The sequence below is a fragment of the Aulostomus chinensis genome, chromosome 4 (assembly GCF_037954235.1).
Source record: "Aulostomus chinensis isolate RoL2024-O1b breed Wild chromosome 4, RoL_Achi_v1.0, whole genome shotgun sequence".
NCBI lineage: Eukaryota > Metazoa > Chordata > Actinopteri > Syngnathiformes > Aulostomidae > Aulostomus > Aulostomus chinensis.
This window is the reverse complement of record NC_141323.1, coordinates 4,805,282-4,824,780: the sequence shown is the minus strand read 5'-3', so window position 1 is coordinate 4,824,780 and position 19,499 is coordinate 4,805,282. Positions and strand designations below refer to the sequence as shown.

At 43.8% G+C, this 19,499-nt stretch overlaps 1 long non-coding RNA gene across 1 annotated transcript; it reads right to left on the bottom strand.

Moving 5' to 3' along the window:
- Window positions 1-10,174: 10,174 nt before the first annotated feature.
- LOC147262374 (uncharacterized) lies at window positions 10,175-14,635 on the bottom strand. Its single transcript, XR_015112544.1, has 3 exons — window positions 14,574-14,635; window positions 13,733-13,824; window positions 10,175-10,263 (listed from the first exon to the last, which is right to left on the bottom strand). It is a non-coding gene; the product is annotated as an uncharacterized LOC147262374 (long non-coding RNA).
- Window positions 14,636-19,499: the final 4,864 nt, after the last annotated feature.

Below are 19,499 nucleotides of genomic sequence, written 5' to 3'. Positions count from 1 at the left end.
CAAATTATTGAGCACAGTGCAAAAAGGCCACTGAATATTTGAAATCATAATAGAGACATATTTTAATTTATGCATGTGTGAAATAAAACCCATATGTTCATGCATTACACATTTCATGGTCAGCTATTTCAATGTGATGCAAAACTAATTGGAAGCCCTGCTAATTACATTGCTATAATCTGAGTAAATGAACAACACGTGCATTCATAATCGGCTCGTCACTGTAATGTGTCTGTCAAGTTAAATTTAACCAAAGTGCACGTATTTGCATAATGTTGCTTCTTTAGCAAAGGTGTCATAAATTCTCTAAGATCATTAAGTCTGCCAGTCACATGAAACCAGGGAAATTATGTATCACACTCCACTTGGTGAGCCTTAAAAGGCAAAAGACACCACACACACACACACACAAAGACACACACATAGAGTGAGAACACGAGTGGCAAGTCTGTCAAGGAAAGGCCCCCAGAGAGGTCTCACTCACAGCTTGGCAGCTCTGAGCCTGATCTCTTACCACACAAAGACACACACAGACACACACAGACACACACAATGCTTTCTAGGTAAAAGTGTGTTATCTATGACTACGACATAAGTAGTCATGAATATTCATGGCAATATTCAAGAGATGTAGACATGCCACGTGCATGTGTGTGTGTGTGTGTGTGTGTGTGTGTGTGTGTCTGGTGTTTTCTTGCATCACTGCTCTTTCCCCACTATCAAAGCAACCTTGAAGTGATCTTTGGATCACACATCCACGTGTCTGCAGGGCTTATAAAATACTCCATCTCTTCCTCTTTCTCTTTTATACTCCTATAAACCAAAACACACACCCATGTGCACGCGCGCGCGCACGCACACACACACACACACACACACACACACACACACACACACGGGCTATCCCTCAAGGGTTGGGTAACTTGATGACTCCAGTAAACAATGTGCTCAAGCTTCCATTTCCACCTTTGACTGTAAACACACGTGCGACTGCCAAGAACACGGCAAAGTTCAACCCTATTGATACTACTACTGCTGATTGTACTACGACTGTACTGCATACATGCACATTTTGTATTATGTAAACATTAGACGCATACACACATTCCCACCCTCCTTGTATCGACAGCACTAATTACACTAACTCATGCTGCTGATTGATACAGGCCACAGTTTACATCTAAATGAATCCCTTGTGATGGACCTGAGGAGGCATTGATCCGGCCCCCTCCCAACACTCCCAGCACTTAGAGCTGATGGTCACTGCTGGCTTCTCTCCTCACTCACACTCCCCACATCTTTTATCAACTCCAGGAATTGATGGTGACTGTTGAACCAGAGCTATCAATTTTTAATTGTGAAGGTTTTGCTGTTGTTCTCGCTTCTTCTCTGGCGTTGATTGATCATTTAAGAGCGCCGTCCAACTGCTAAATCAGAATTAATCATTCAGTGAGACCTCAGCTATAATGGTCAATAATGGAAATATGGAGTCGGTTATATGCCTCCGTGCCAACAACGGTGTCTGCGCTCATGTCCTGTGTGTCCCATCCTTGTTACCGCTTCGTCCCTGGAACGCCTCGAGGGAATTTCTTTGAATTTCAAGTGTCCACTGGGACTCGTGGATGCACTGAAAAGATTTTGGAGGTCAAAGTTCACGTACACAAGGCACAGAACCACTACGCTGTACTTCTGGTTTAAACTTGTATCCTTGACCCTTCAAAAGCTGCCTTCACCTCCTCGTGTCCGATGAGGCTCACCTGCAGGACTTATCGGGTGAATAAAGATGAATAATCAGCGCCCCCTGTGTGTCACACCTACATGCGCCAAATTTAGTTGTTGCAATTTTCCGAGGGTCATACTTCAACAAGCTCCTCCTCAAGAATTCATCTGATTCTCGTCACACTGTGTGGTCATGAAGGCTGGCCAGTTTTGACGCTTCGTCATAAACTCCTCCCCAAAATGTTGGACATTTTCCAAACTTCACTTCCCAGCCTGAAGGGGTCTACAGGTCTATACGGACTCTCATCCGTCTCATAACAACAGGAAATTACTTCTTTAACGAGTTCCTCTGCTCATGGTGTTTCACCAGATCCTCTTCCCCCATCGTAAACACGTGACGAAGGTGAAGTATCGCCGGCAGCCCACCTGCGAGGGTCCAGGTACTGTTGCTTCCAGCTTTCTTCTTGTTTTCCATGCTAGTTTATTTAATATCTTTTCTTTGTTGGTGTGACGCAAATAGAAAGAGTTATTACAGTGTAGTTAGTTAATACAGTGTGAGAAAATATAGCAAAACCACATACTGGATGGGTATTAAAGAGATTAGAAAACCGATTTAATAAGAATGGAATAATAATAATAATAATAATAAGCAACTGTGAGTGCGTGTGAAAGGAAAAAGGCACCGAATTCAATATTAATTGAGAAAAGGAAAGGTGGACATGAGTGCTAACATTATATTTTCGTCTTCACCATTCTTATCACCAATAACAATGATAATGAAAATGAAATGTGATCGACACAGGGAAGGGAAAAGGCCAAACAGGCCAAAGATACAGGTAGAAAATAAATGACGAGGATTGCAGCAGCCCACGCACTACGAGGGTCACGTAAGGCTGGTGGAACAAACCGTCTGGTCTACTTTGGGCCACATCCGGACCCCGGGGAGGGTCACACAGGACGCATCTTAATGAAGGTCCGAAGAGAGAAGTACACGGTTCTTCAGGAGCTTAAACACATACGTGGACTGTATCATGCTAACAAAAGAGGGTTTAAACTTTTCCCCGATAAAAGAAAGTCCACATCCACATTTGATCCACATAAACAATTGATAGTAACAATAATGTCCCATTTAGATGTTAGTTGATATGCTGTAGTATTTCCTGTCAGTTCCAGGGTCTCATCCAGAGAACTGACATCCTCCATCTCGTGAAAAAACATGGTCTTCTCGTCTATAGGAGAGCTATATGGGTCACGATCAGCATTTCTTTGTAAGTTGTGAGCTTGTAACTGTGTTTGACTGTGCATGAGTGTGTTTGTGCACAATACCCGGGGTCAAGTGATGTGTCGATAAATATTTTACAGCGAGCCAATCGGCTTTAGAGCATACTGGCCGGCCATCGCTGTCACAGCAGGGAGGGGGCTGTAGCCTGCTGAGGCCAGCGGGGAGCTGGGTCAATTTCTCGCTAATGGCCTCTCATACTGTAGCTCTAATGATAAAAGATGATGCACTGAGGCAAGGAGAAGATAAACTGCAGGGATGAGCAGGAGCAAAATGATTAAAGAATGAATTGTCCTTTTTTTAAATCAAGATCTCTTAATTTGCTTTAAAAAAAAAAAAAAAACAGTAGAAGAACCTTTGAAGAACCTTGATAACACCTTTCCCCTCCATCTATCTGTGCACTCCAGCAATTCCGCCCTCACTTCCATTTCGGCCTCACGTCTTAATAGAGTGATACCTTTTCCCATTTCGGCTCCTCCATCACGACCAATCAGCGCCAGGGCCGTTCCATTTCAGAAAAAGTGCCAGAAAGTGAGCGACACATGTTATGGGACAATCACGTCAAGCCAGACTGACACACTTGAATAATTTCAAGGTAGACGCAGGTATGTGCGGGGCCATTCTGTTGCAGGGGTGTCACATGTCAAGCAATCCATTTCTGTGATTGCACTTTAAAAAGCCTTGTGAGAGATTAGTTTGTGTGTGTGTGTGTGTGTGTGTGTGTGTGTGTGTTGGTCTACCATTTATATTTGACCCATGTGTACCACTTGATGTGTGTGGGAATATTTAATACACACTTGCTCACATGCGTCTTTGACCTACATGTGTGTGTCTTTGATGGAAAATGCACCAGCCTGTCAGGTCAAAGTGATAAGTGCTACTCTGGAATCTCGTGAAATGACGCGACTGGATCTTTGCTTTGCTCCGCGAGCAGTTGGTCAGCGGTTATGTGTCACTTACATACGAGCCTTTTTTGGCACCTCAAAGGTTAGAGGAGTGAGGGCGTGTGTGTGTTTGGGTGGGGTGGGGGGGTCTTCTCACCCGCATGAGATTACTTGAAATGTTTTAGTCGTTCCCCGTCAGCCTCCCACACAGACAGACGGACTGGTGGAGGGCCCAAGAATAACCCTTTATGATGTCACTGGTGTAAACATGCTGTTTCAAAACATTACAGGGAGGCACCAGCAGCCTGCAGGTCAAACAGGGAGGCTTCTGACCGGGAGGTCAACAGTTCAAATACCCTGCAGAAAAATTGCTGCATTACGTTTTTGAGATTCCAGAATGCAGAAAGAGCCAGCCACATACACTTAGCTGAAGGCTAACAACAGCTACAGCAACGAAGCTCAAAGTATATTTGGATTACAGAGCAGAAATCCGACAACGAGATGTAGATTACACCAGACAATGTGGTTAAGAGTTTGTGAATGGACTTTTTTTTTTGGACAATTTGCACTTGTTAGCCACCTGTTGCCTTTTGCTTCAAGCTAACTGTTAGTGGCTGGCTCTTTCTGCCTTCTGGACTGCAAAAAAAGTACTGCAGGAGGGGATCTTTCTGTGATCAGGACACCTATTTGTGAGTATTTCAATGCTTTTTAGGTGTAGTGCCTCTTCTCCTGCATCAAATCCCTGCTGCTGCTGCTACTGGAACAAGAAGGAGCTCTAAGTTATCTTGTCTTTTTGTAAAAGTTTTTGCCACAACACAGAAAATTACCAATATCACGTTGCAAAACAGACACTATCATTACTGCCACCGCTGCAGTAAGCTTGCACTTTGGTAATTACGCCATTACCGTAATGCTCACCATCCCAGCAGATATGCAATTATAAAGGTTTGTGTCAGCCGCCTGACAGGAAATATGAGCAACAAATGATCCTCATCACTCACACTACAGGACTTACAGCAACTTCTACTACTTCTGTTTGAGTAAAGTTGATGAGATGCCAGAGCATTTCCTGAAAGAAAAGCAATTACAGAGAGAGAAAAGACAGAGAACCATCGCTCTAAAGATGAGCTGAGTCACTGAGTTTCATTCGTTTTCCTGGTGGTGCAGATGGAGATTTACTCAGTCATAATTATACTATCTGTAAAAGCGTCGTCTGGCTGTAACAGCTAGTAAATCTGCAATGATTTTGGGTTTAACATAGCTTGTTGTCGTGGAATAAGTGAGTCATTTGGACCCCTTACTTTGGTTCAAAGGTCAGCGCCATCAACGCATCCCCAGGTTTTCCAGGAGGCCTAAGGAGTGGAAATGCTTTCGATGGAGCTGCACACAGAGGAGAAGGTTCGACACACCTGTCGTACCTCCAGTGGTAATAGCTTCGGCTGGCAGGGCCGTTAACCGTCAGATGAAATGAGCCAATGCAAAAGCATTCAAATGACCAACGTTAAACAAGACAAACCAAATGCGGAGGAAGGAGCATTCAAATCTGAATGTTTTTCAGCATTAAGAGGCAGAATTACAAACATGGCTCATTTTCTACTTTGTAAAATTAAGATTCAGTGAGTGGACGCTTCAGGCATTGCTATTTCAGAGCTGCTTTGGAGAACAACTGACTGCACTTATGAAGTGCTCAAACATTATACAGTATAAAAGGTCTAAAACCTTTCAGTTACGTACAAAAGAGGGATGTCTTCTTTGTCCAGTAATTACATCGTTAAAGGTCGTCACGGGTCCAAAATTTCATAAACATACCCGAAGAGACCCAGAAACGTTCTCGCCAGACCTGACTTGTCCAGTATTTTAAAACAAAGAACCAGAGCAGAACTGCAAAATGAAAGACCCCACACCCATCCAGGACCCACGTCTAAAATGATACACTGATCCTCATCACACACACACACACACACACACACACACACAACAACAGCTCAGGACGTCATCGTGATCAAAGTCGGGTTTTTTTGGGTCTGGTTGTACGTTACACAATGTTAACCAGACCCTGTATTAGAACCGGACCCAACCCAGTTCCGACTGAGCCTTTTAATCGTGGGCGGCTCTCGGGCCTTTGGGTCCTCTAGTCCTCCAGCCCTCTCTTTTTCTAATTTCAAGTGACTGGGTGACATGATATGGCAGCTACTGAGAAAATAAATCATCCACCCATCCATTTTCCACTGCTTATCCTGTTCAGGGTCCCCTCTTGATGTCTTTGGACTGTGGGAGGAAGCCAGAGTACCGGAGAGAACCCACGCAGGCACGGGGAGAACATGCAGACTCACCCAGAAAGACCCCGTGCTGCACCATGCCGCCCGGAAATAAATCATTTCCTCATTCAAATTGTTGAAAAAGTGTATGAATTGTCAGTAAAGTGTTTGCTTTGTCGCAGAAAATTTCCACCAAGTTTCACAAAGACAACCCAAAATTGTCCTCCAGGTTTACTAATTACTGTGATTAAAAAACACACGCGCTTGCAAAGCAGCACAGTACATAAAGTAGGTAGCAGTTGTAGCGAGGATATAATTGAGCTCAGCTATGAGTGCTTTTATGGAATCCTCCATCGTATAATATTCTTAAATTTGCTCCAACTGTCGGGAGTTCCTTTGTTTTTATTGTACATTGCATTTTAAGATCATTATGTCTGTCGTATTTAGTAGCAAGTGCAGTTCGCATATCAAGAATGATTTCTGTTGTTGCATAGTTGTCGTATTCTTTGTGTTGTAGTAGATTCTGAACTTGCAGTGGAAATTTGGGCTGCTGCTGCACTGCCAAATAACAACATTCTTCCACAGGACAGTCATCCAATAAGTGTGTGTGTGGACAACTGGACAGTGAGCCCTTTAAAAAGGTCAGTGGTTGGAGTAAGGTGGCTAAAGATACACACACACACACACACACACACACACACACAGAGCTTATAAGAGCAGAGTTGATGCTGTGGTAAGACTGTAAGAGCAAAGGTAAGAAAACGTAACAAAGAGGTGGCCAGCGTTGATGTCACATGCCTCCAACAGGCATGCAGCTCATCAGGGTGATAGGACCTGATCTGAAGGAGAGAAAACGTGGAGCCCACACACGACCCTTAGCAGACAGAGCTAGAGTTTATTTAGGACGGCTAAATTAAGTGAGCAGTCAGGCTCATCAGAAATGTGCCAAAGCTAAACAAGCAAGCCTGGGTGAACGAGAGACACCAAAAGTAAATACAACGGCTGTTAAACTGATAAAACGTTAAACCTGACGGCACGTGTTTGTTCAGAATGCATCAAAGGTGGTTCAAATGACCAAAACCCCACGTTGACTGGTGGGGCAGATGATGTCATTCACCAGCGTAGGCCAAGATGATTGCAGTTTTTAAACAATCTGTGCAAAAGGCATGGACCTACGCACCAAGTTCCACGGCCAGTTGGCTCAGAGTTGTCCAAGAGCCCTCATGTCAGGAACATTATACAAATTGAATTTTTCAAATGAGAAAAAAGGAGGGACGAGTGTGTAGCTGTTGGACAGCAGAAGGAAACTACACACAGAACAAAGGAGAAGTCCAGGCACTCCAAACATTAAACACACAGATGAGGAAGGCTAAAAAGCCTTAAATGGTTAAATCTTTAAAAGGGCTAAAATGTGTCGAACCTCAGCAGTCTTCACGAGGGCCTTTACACAACTGTGCGACATCACCTGAAGCCACTGGCGGGCAAACAGGTGAGTCCCCTACGAGACCAACGAACTCAAACACAGTGGCGTGACCTCTCGTGTCAGCTGCAGCCAATAAGAGGTCGTCACACGAAGCAGAGAAAAAACACACAGGTGAAGCACATTAACAAAAAAAACATCAGCGCTAAACGAGCAGAGCAAATAGGCCAAAACAGGGGAGATATGTGTTGACAATAAGAAAACACACACACACATACAAACAAAATATAAAGTAAACCAATAAACCTACTTACAGCGTACACTCAGAGGATATAACTTCCTGTACGTAGGGCGAGACTCGTATTAAATCAGTTTAAGATGATAGGTCGAGACCTAGGTTCAGTATATCCTCAATGTAAACGTAGGTGATTTGTGCTTTATTTGTATACTTAAATCTTTGTGTGTGTGTGTGTGTGTGTGTGTGTGTGTGTGTGTGTGTGTGTTTGTATCGTTTATGTGTGTATCTCCCTTGTTTCCACCCATTTTCTCTACTCACTTGGCACTGATTTCAACGTGCTTCACCTGTGTAGGTGCTTAACTTTGCACCCCTGATGTGGTGCACTGGGCATGCGAGGCAACGTTCCAGGCTTGAGCTTCGGTCACATAGACGATGTGATGAGGCTGAAGCTCGTCTGAACTCGGGTCTAGCTGGCGGTGACGGGACGAGCGGTGACGGAACGAGCGGCTCCTGTGACGCTGTCATGGCAAAGTCTTAACACCAAGGAATGTTTAGGAAAACGTTTTAGGCGAGGCAGTCACTTCATCTTGACCTGTTTTTGACGGTCAGGTCAAGTCTGAATATTGTGTTGTTAAAAGTTGAGATTCATGGAACATTCTTTCACGCACCTGTTGGACGGCCTGGTGAATGACTTCACATCCATGTCTGGAGTCTGTGTGTCTGTACCTGAAGAGACTTTTACATTGAGGTGCAGGTCCCGTCACAAACGGACCTTCCGACCACTCAGGTGTGAGTCTCTCCCTGTGTTTATGATTTAAGGTGATAACTTTAGCTAAGAGGTGACAGGTTTCTATGCCCGTACCCTTGGGTGCCACACAGACCAGGTGTAAGGACCATTACCTGCAACTAGCGTCAGGGTTCTCACTGATACGGCTTAAGACCCTGTGTTATGACAGCTCCAAATGGAACTCTAAGCTAGGAGCAATCCACGGTGGTACTTAAGATGGTACACCCAGTACTCCTCCAAATACGATCCACTAATCACTTCTTAGCTACACACAGAGGCTGATGTTGCAATTGTGTTGTAGCAGTCGGACTGCTCGATTTTGTTCAACAAACCCTGCTTGGATATTTTACTGTTGTTTCACGACATCAAAATAGAACTCGAGTAACGTGATAACGTGGTCGTGTGTGCGTTCAAGGATGGACCCCGGTACCGCTGGAGGTGAACCGGCTCCTTGATCTTTTTTCTTTGACCCCTGACTCCCCATTGATGACTTTGACCCTTTTTCTTTTCATGCTGGGATCAGTTTTAGTTCAGTGTTTAGTGCCATCAGCTGATGTTTCGTTTGAAGAGTCCTTTGAGGGAAAGACCAGAGTGGTGCATGACATCGCACACATGACCCTGATCAAGAGACTGAATGAACAGAAGACTACTCTGAAAAAAATAGCTGGTAATTTCACGTGTCGTTGAGACTGTTTTGTCAAAGGACAATTAACAGTTAAGGTCAACCCAAATGTGGAGTTGGTTCACAAAGCTCAGTCAGTGTTGACTCAGGAGATGGAGACAGCGTGTGACACTTCATTCGCATTCACTTCACTTGAATCCCAAAGGTTGGCAGCAGGAATTCCCTCAAGGCCCCAAAAGTTGTTTGTGTATGTGTGTGTGTGTGTGTGTGTGTGTGTGTGTGTGTGTGTGTGGGGGGGGGGGGGGGGGGTACAGACTCTTTGAGGGTGATACATCCAAAAAAGTAACTACTTTCATGACATCCCATGATCTGAAAAGAGACCTAGATTTACTGGCAGAACCAGCACAAAGGAACAAGTCAAAGTAGCTCACACCTTGTATCCATACATGGACGTCTGGAGCCGGCAACTCTGTATAATCTGTCAGTAGCTCAATCGTTACCTGCAGAAACTTACGATGTGTCCACAAAAGTTTACCTCTCTTTTATTTTGGGTTGAGTGCATGCCGGGATGTAAATTTAAACTTTTGCCACAGATTTCCGACAGGACATTGTACCAACAAAAACAAGCTAATACGTCATGAGTGAGCCAAATTACAGGCGTTTGCCGTCTACGTAGCATTCCACATGGACATTCTGCACATCTATGTGTCGAAAAAACAGAACTGCTGTTACCAAGATCGGATATCCATATGGGGAAGCATGTCATTACCGCTAGGACCCATGGGACACTTGGCAGCAATAAAACAAAAAAGAACTTTGAGCACCTGGTTTCCTCTGCGCGTCGATCCTCCTACCAACTCAGACCTGACCGCTGGTTCTTCGTTAAACGTGTGTCACGCGAGTTTTGCCCTACGTCCCGTATGTTTGCACGAGTCAGCCCTTCTCCGGACCTTTCCCAGATGATTGAGCATCAGCGGCAGACGTGGTCAGTGGAACACATTTGTCCAATTTTCTGGTTTGCTCCAGGGAATCGGTGCGCCAGCGGAGAAATTCCCTCTGACGAGAGTAAAGCAAGAGTTTAGTCGGTTTTCTAAAATTTCTACATTCACGACATTTGGCACAAAGATGCTAAGAACAGCATGATGCCGCTTTCAAATCACAAACTCCTGCCACCTGCTGGTGCGTAGAGTTATCTCATTTCCCACAGTTGCAGAAGGCTATGCGTTGTGTTCAGGCGCTACTTTTAGACTCAGGCAGTTTCAGGCCGTGAAGTAATTGGCCCTTGTTTCTTTGACATTGGTTTGGCCTGTACTACCAGAGTCGTCTCCACCCTGTGCCTTATAGGATAAGCTCTGGTATGTACACAGTGCTACTCACCTGTGTCTACCTCAAATAGCTGTGATATTTACATTCTTAAGGTGCTTAGGTTTGTGTGTGTGTGTGTATCATCTTAACTGGGTGCTGCCCGCCATGCTCAACAACAGCTAATCCCATTCTCTATGTCACCGATATGCACGTGTGTGTGTGGGGTTTGCGTTTCTCTGTGTTGCAAGCTCACTCACATGATAAAGTTGTACTAATGCAGGCCCACGCGCTCTCACATTCCTATCATCGTTAGCATTTAACCAGGCTATTATCAAAGAATGCTGTTGTTTTGATTTTCCCAGGAGGCATGTGACCTGGAAGTAAGTGTGTGCGTGTTTTGTCTTGAAATGTGTTTCAAGGATAATTGAGTTCAACTCTGACTGAAGGGCACATGAAGAGGTGCTTCTCCTTTATTTCCCGGTTACAGGAAGCCATCTGAGGATCAGGTGACGATCATCAGCGTCCATGTCTCGTGGAAAGATGTTTAAACAAAAAAAAAAAGAAGATCCCGTTGCATTCATTATTCATTCAGATTGCGCAAGTATGAATTCGCATAAAGTACATATGCATTCAATTAAAATCCAAACTTAGGTTAAGTTAAATAAGATGTAATGAAAGTTTATGGCGAAGATTGGCTAAAATTGGCCTTTTCTCATGAATAAGTTAATCTAAAGATCCAAGTGACAGAGGAGTGAAATAAATCTTCAGAATCTCTTACCGATATGTTGAGATCTGGTTTCTACTGAGTCCTCAAACCAGAGCTGCCCCACGAACCGCTTTAATTTGAGAAAATGTATGCCCTATTTAATGTTTTCTTTTGGTGAGGTAAAATGCAAGATCCCCAATTATTTCTTTCATAATTTGATCAGGGAGCTGAGTGACACTGCGGGAAATCAGTATGGGGCAAGTGAAGTAAGAAAAAAAATTGGGAAAAAAGGGTACTTTTGTACTACAATATGGCTTTAGGTTTCAGTTTTGGCCCTCCAAGAAAAAAATGTAGGCCCCCACATGTACCTTTAACCACACCCCGACATTTTCAAATGCTGAAAATGGAGCCTTTGATCACACTGTTGACTCCGTGCCAGCTTGAGTAGTATATATATATGTGTGTGTGTATTTATATATATGTATCTATGCATTTTCTAGCATGATTGTACGGAGGGAGAATAAATGGTTCTTAAACCTGAAACTGTGATTCAGTCCATGTACATGACCACCGTATGAAACTGCACATTTTGGCCGTGATGTGTCTGACAAAGTTAAAGTGCACTTCACACCCACATTCTCCTGAGTGGTGACCTTCTTCATCCGTGACCTTTCAAATGACCTGATGTTCCATTTTTTTTAATCTTAGAACCGTCAGGCCATCTCGAGTGACAAAGTCTCCCGTTCTCGTTATCTTGAGTCTAGATCACCCAAAAAAGATGAATTCCTCCCTCAAAAACAGTGAGAGTGCATGTCAACAGTGTAGAATCCATCATGTTCTACGAGTGTGTGCAGTAAAAATACAGATGGCTCTGCAGCAAAACTCACTCATCACTATAAATAGACGCTTTGCTAGCCTGGTACAGCAGCACTTCCATGAATGGCGTGGAAAGCCAGAGAGTGTGTGCAGGAGTGTTCTGCTCTTCACTTTGATATTCACGTGCCTGGCCCAAGCGTGACCTATGTTTATTAGTATGATGAGTGTGTGTGTGTGTGTGTGTGTGTGTGTGTGTGTGTGTGTGTGTGTGTGTGTGTGTTTTGGGGGGGAGGGTGAATAATACTTAATAATACAACTGCAGCCCTGTTTCCACAAAATGTCAAGCGAATTTAACAAATGGTGCAAAAGACGAAATGCTAATCGCACCAATTTCCCTCAGAGGACGGCAGGGAAGGCAATTCATGAATGGCCGTAACAGGCAGCGTGGAGGAAGAACACTGGGAAATAGAACAGGTCGGTCCATGTTGTGCAGCGACTCATGTTTGAAAGAGGGAAGTGAGCGTGAAAACCACTTGAGAAAATCTGAGGCAGTTTTTGTGCATTTTGCCATTTAAAAAAAAGTGTAACGTGTCAAATTGTGCATCCAAATTCCTTATATTTTTGGGAAAGTAACACCAATTTTTCCAAACTAATTTCCACGCAGCTCTGAGATCATGTGAGTCCACTGCCATGTGACCCTGTGTGTTCTCCCATGTGTATGTGAAGCTTCCGTCTTGTGTTTTTTCTTTTGCCAAGTTCAGAGAGAATACGCAAAAACAGCTAGCAGGCTGTGAGTTCGCTGACACGCTATTGCTATTTCGACGGCTAAGATGGTGAAAAAAAGACAAAATTAGCCTCTCACCACAGGCTAAAAGGTGGCGTTTCTATCCACCTGTAGAAGTTTATTTGCTTGTGATGAACAGCATCAGCTGTAAATGCAGTTGTTAGACGTGCAATGCTAACGTTACGCTAACAACTCATATCACAGACCTTGCTGCCAGATCTAGCTTTTTACCTTTTACTGTACTGACACATATTTGGCCATAAAAACGACACAACAACATATTGGGTGTGAACCAGGGGCTTCGTTTCAGGCATTTGATGATAAACCGATACTTTTGACTTTGACACGAGGGAACCGGATGTTGAACAATGCTAAAAAAATTTCCAGGTTTTGCGACTCGCTCGGTTACAAACAGCAGAGAAATCCAAGCAAAAACAGCCCATCGCAGACGGTTTTCACATTAAAAAATTGAGCCAATAGAGAGGAAAGGGTGTGGCAGAAGAGTAACACTCTGAATATCATGAAATTAAAAATGAAACAGCACTCCCTTTGTGAAATTCAGACATCAATACCATTTGATCCTCCTGCCTATGATGCCGTATCATGAGCTCTATTTTGTTGAGTTTGTTCATGGTCTGTGATTGATGGGGGGTTTTCAGCTTGGACTGGATTCACTGCATCAACATTAGACTTTTATGTGTTGTTAGCAGGACGATTTATTGACTGTGCCAGACTGACCAGCCTGGTCTTTGATATCTGGTGCAGCCGTCTGACTTTGTCCGTCTACATCTGTGTCTCTGCTGTCCTCGTGGTTCAGACTACCTGTTCACCATCTGTCCCTAAGTGTCTGTCTGTCTTTAACTAATAACAGTGAGAGTTGACGGAAGAGAGAGGGTAATTATAGACTTACTAACTTTTAAAAGTCAAATATTGATCCATCAATACATTGACGATCCAAAGCGTTGAACATTGTGTTCCTTGGATGGCACTCGCTGTTCCACTGAGCCTCACAGAGGAGGGGAGGGGAAGAAAGAGAGGAGATGTTAGGTTAAAAAAAAAAGGACATGATAAGATGTGAAGAGAGAGGAGGGAGGGAGGAAGCTCTCCATGTCGCTGATGAGAAGTGAGAGGAAGGGGAGGAAAGAGAGAGACAGTGGGTGGAGGAGGGGGACGGAGTCAGAGCTGACAGGGTAGCGTGACATTTTCCTGTGAGGACAAATTGTTCTGAAAAATCAACAAAGAAGCACAAGAGAGGCATGGTGACACTGCAGCACCAGAACGTTCTCAAAATAAATTTGGGCCCACAGCTCTCACACGACTTTGCCTTTTGATTGGCACTGCGTCTGCTCGGTGCGTAGAACTGACCCTAATCAAGGACTTCCTAATTGGCTCATGAGCCTCATATGTCAGAACAAAACAGCACACTTCATGTATGTATCTACATGGCGCTAAATCCATCATATGCATTGGATTTGCACACACAAGATTAAATCACCACCATCTGTCCTTGCCCATATCTCGGTTAATCTCCTATTTTCATTCTCTGAGCTCTCGTAATGTGAAACTGTGGCGGCATAGGGAGACGGTTATCCAATTTCAGCTGGTTTACTAACCTCTTTCCCAGCCACGCTGCACTGCTCATCCTTTCCCTCTACTTCCTCTGAGGCTTTTTAAGGACACGGCGTACCCAGTACCCTCGCTGCTCTTCCTCCTCCCTCCTCCTCTTTTGCTTCACTCACTCTCTCCTCTCCTCACCTGCCTTTAAATCCTCCTCCATCTCCTCTTCATTTCCCCCCTCTCCTTTTCTTTTGTGTCTGCAGCATTGTAATGCCGAACCACTCTGCATAGCCGACATACCCTCACATCTGGACTCCAGAATGAGGAGTGAAGGGTCTTCCTTGTGAACAGTACACCAACAGAAAGGGGTGACATGGTAAGTGGCAGAAAATAGGCTCTTGCACAGAAGTGAGAAAGGAGTCAGTCACTGCGGGGGTTGAGGCAAAGTGCATGCAGATCCACACGGCAGACGAGCGTGGACGCGCACACGCGCACGGCTTGCACTCACAAGTACAACTGACGGGATAAATCCAGTCCTGCAGGTGTATATTTAGCCGTGACTGCGCCTGTTGGCATGGCTGGTATTTGGCATCTTCCTGACAGAAGAACCTACGAGAATGGTCAGCTGACACACACTGCAGAGACAGGGGTAACAGGAGGAAACAACACACAAACAGAGGGAAAGAAGAAACGCAAGAAGAATCTTTTATCAACCGCACAAAAACAATGTCCACAGTCTGGGTTAACATGCACAGTAGGAATCGGTCTTTTAAGGTAATTTGATCAGATTGTCCCAATGAACTGTGCATAAACAGGAAGAATTGATTTGTTCACTGAACTATGTCCACCTCTGTAACAGTGAGTGGTGGAATGCCCCCCTTAAAGCCGGTTACATTCAGACATTTCCCGGTTCACCTTTTGAGTCAAATACCAACAAGTTTCCAAGCTGCATCCTTGTCCAACGGCCGAGTTAAATTCAATGACTTCAAAGACAAAGAAAAATTGATAAATTCTTCAACTGAGATGGCTCGATGTTTGTCTCCAAGTCTGTCCTGGAATGTAGTTTCACCCAACGTGCTGATCCCATCCTTGGCTGTTGGCTGGCCTCTGGGTTAACGGACGGGATGGAACATTTGCAGGACACGAGAACGATCAGGAGCAGATTGAGGCCGATACATGGCGGAATAATTTGACTCCTTTGACAAATACGATTTAAGTCGGGTTTGCATGTTTATGTGTATTTTAAAAGTCCAGCTTAAGTCGGGTTGACACAACAATTATAATGTTAATTATTATAATACACACTAGTGACAACAGAAATGCAGATGAGCATTGGTATCGGACTGTGCTGCAGCCACTGATGGCTAAACCGTTGAGAAGTCCCTTCACATGCGCGATGATATCTCATAAACTGTGGCTCAGTGTGGAAAATTTAAGAATGTCATTGATCTGATTTGCATACTTTTCAATTTCTGTTGACAGACAACTAACCGAGTATGAAATGGTGTTCAAGCAAAGCCCATAAACTCTACCTGTCAGATGGGATTCACTCTGAAGCAACTGAACAACGGACATAATCCTTATATTACAGATAAAATCGGTTACCTTGACATCAAGGATGAGAGTTACCTCACGTCACTGTCAGACTGTCACGACTCAAACTGGTGAGATTGTTTTCTGAGAGCTCTGTTTCCCCCTCAAACGTCAAGCCAGATTTACACACTTTAGGGGCCAAAACTCAGAGTATGGGTGCGACAAATGCTGTTCTTACCTGAGAGAGACAGAGGTTTATGCTTTCAGCCAGTGCAGTGTGACTCTGCTGGGATCTACCATGACACGTGTCTGAGCCCTGTAGCGGTGCAGAAATAACTACATATTGTGGTTAAGATTTATGGAATTTTTGTGGGTGACGCAGATATTAATTGTCTATTTTTTTGGACACGTATGCATCATATCAGGGACATAGGTCTCAAGCTGGAGTTTTTACAACAGTTTGAAAAGTTGTTGTCCGTTTGCAGCCAAATGTGTAAATGTGCTAGCTTAATGCTATTTTGTCAACTGCTGACTTCCTGAAATGCATTCGAAGCTTCATGAATCATCAGACATGTCATAACAAAGTCAGAAAACAGTACAATAACACTTACGGCCACTTTATTTCCTTTTATAAACACATTTTCAGAGAAATATGAACGTAAAATCTCATTGTAATACTTCAACCAGACAAGAGGGAAGCAAAGACAGCAGACTTTAGTTACGCTCTTTGTCATTCTCACAAGCCAAGCCTGTCGAAATTTGCAGAGCTGCACAAATCAGCGGAATATTCATTGCCATGTGAACAGCTTGGTCATATTCAGAATAAGAACAATAAAAACAACAACAACTCGGGTTCAAATTCCAAACCCAATACATTTTCAAACTAAAAAGTCATTTCAAAGAGGTACCATGATCGTAACTGCATGCAGGTCCACGACGGCATCCACTCCGTTTGTGTGTGTGTGAGTAGTATTGGTGAGTGACTGCTCCCAAGAGATTGAAAAGGAAGAGAAGACTAAAAAGATGGGAAAATGAGGGAGGCAAAGGAAACAGGCAGGTAAAAGGACAAATGGCATGAGAGAGTGAGTGAGGAGATGCGGTGTGCTGAAGAACCTGTGTGTGAGGTGCACCGTATTCCTCAAAGGACCATTTATATTCACACAGACACACATGGCGGCATGCTATCAATATCGTTTCTTGCCGTGGAAGCTATCATGGTGTTGTGCACCAATTACTCAGCCTGCAGCTGCACATTCGTGGTCACTACAGCTAAGGAAAAGCTACACGGCTCCAAACACTATTGATCAAATGCTGTCGGCCTGTCTTTCCTGTTTGTGTGTGCTTGAGTAAATGTGAGTGTTTTTTTATGTGCAAAGGCATGCTTTTCCCATTTCTGCTTGTGTACGCGTGCACGTGTGTGCGGCACAAGTGAACACACACTAAAATGCTGTTTAGGAAATTGGTATCATTTATCTTGGAAGTGCTGGAGGAGGGTGGAAAGGGTTTCCACGGGAGGTGATATCCAAACGCAAGAGGAGGAGGAAAACTCAAGGACCATGCAGATGGTAGCGTGAAGTAAATGATGCAGAATTCAGAATTTGAACCATCTTTATCGTTCTCTGTCTGGCTCAGATTAACAACATCGATATCCAGCCATTTTCATAATGTTTTTATGGAGTCCATGCTGAGGCTTCTCTCACATGGCAAAACTCGGGAAGAAGTATTGTTGAGAATGAAAGTTTGACAACCATTCTTCAGCTAACTCGGAGACAGTGAGATAAATTAAGGAACACAGCAACTTTTGGGGGGGAATTTGTCCATCAGTTTCAGAACCTTTGAAAAGTGCATTTTTTTTTCACCAAACGATGCAATGGACAGTTTTTGGAGAAAAAAAAAAAGTGCTTTTGAAGACAGCTAGCATTCATTGTAGCTAAGCTAAGCTAACAAGCAGTCAGCCATCTGGTGGGGGTCACGAGCTTTGTAATGCACACAAAGAGGAGCTAAAGGTATCTATCTGCCTGACTGACACTAAAATGATGGACAATTCACATATTTCTAAAAAAGTAGTGAACTTTACAGGTGGCGTTACATTACTTTCAATTTGCACAGAGGCATGACAGCTGTTTTCTCTTTGTGCCATACAGTGAGCTAAACAAGGCTAACTTTATCCTTGCTCCGACCCGCTAACTCGAGAATGTGATTAAAAAAGTTTCCTAAAACACTGAACACTGTTTCTTTAAAGATATTAATATACATCAAGGATAGGCATACATAAATATGTATTATTTTCAATTAGATTATTCATATGATGACAATACAGGCTAATGGAGGGCAGTAGCACTCGAAAACAAAGAAATAAACCACCATGGGTCAATTTACTAAGTGTGAGGATGTCAACTCCACAGCACCAGTGGTACTATAAAAAAAACCAATACTGCTTTCTTTGTGTAATTAGTGTCAACAAGCTTTATGCTATTGTATTGCTGCCCACTAGCACTACACAAAACAAGCTTCACATCGGGACAGCAAGCAGAACAGCCAAACCTCCTTATTTACACAGAAAAAGTGGGTCAAACTGCTTCAAAACATTTTGTGAAATCCACTTGCTTTGTCTTGTCTTTCTTGGTAAGAATCGCTCTCATATCCTGGGGTCAGGAGAATTAGCTTGGGGGTGTGTGTGTGTGTGTGGGGGGGGGGGGGGGGGTGTTAGCGGGAGTTAGCCTGGATTTGTCCAACACAGACATTCCAGAGAGAGGTATCAAAACACTGAGGTAGCCAGAAGAGAGGAAAACTACAGTTCTCCAAGATGTAGCATTGTGAAAACCATAAGATTAAATGAATAAATGTTGAGTTGTTGAGTAATGCGAGTGGACAAAGCCAAGCTAGGCTTTATGCTAAACTAGATTAACCATTTCCTTCCTCCTATTTTCTCATAACTCAGGAAAATATGATCCCCAAAATGTTTGACCATAATATAAATATTAGTAAATATTATATTGAATATTAAAATGCATCAATCTTCAATCTGTGAATCCATCCATCCATTTTCTTCCGTTTTTCCTGATTAGGGTCACGGTGGGGTGGAGCCTATCTCAGCAGCCTTTTGGCGAGAAGCAGGGTTCATGCCAAGCCTATGGTCAATTCAGAGTCTGGATTAACCTGGTCCCCTCTTGATGTCTTTGGACTGTGGAGGAAGCTGGAGTACCAGAGAGAACCCAGCAGGCACAGGGAGAACATGGAGACTCACCCAGAAAGACCCCGTGCTGCAGCCGGGGCTCCACCCACAACCTTCTTGCTGGGGGCCACAGTGAGGACCACTGCTCCACCGCATCGCCTCAATCAGTGCAATTAAATCCAATTATTTAATCTATGAAACTACAGCTGCAGCCCTTGTGAAAGGTGACGACCCAACGGCAGATTATTGGGGTCAAACACAGATTAATATGACCTATGTTTTTTATTAAGGTCTCCGTTATGAAACGGGTGTTAGCCTGAGCGGTTCCTCCAGAACACCATTTAATAAAAGAGGGATTAAGCGGTTAGAGGCAGTCACATAATACATGGATGATATGGATTGATTAAAACTTTACT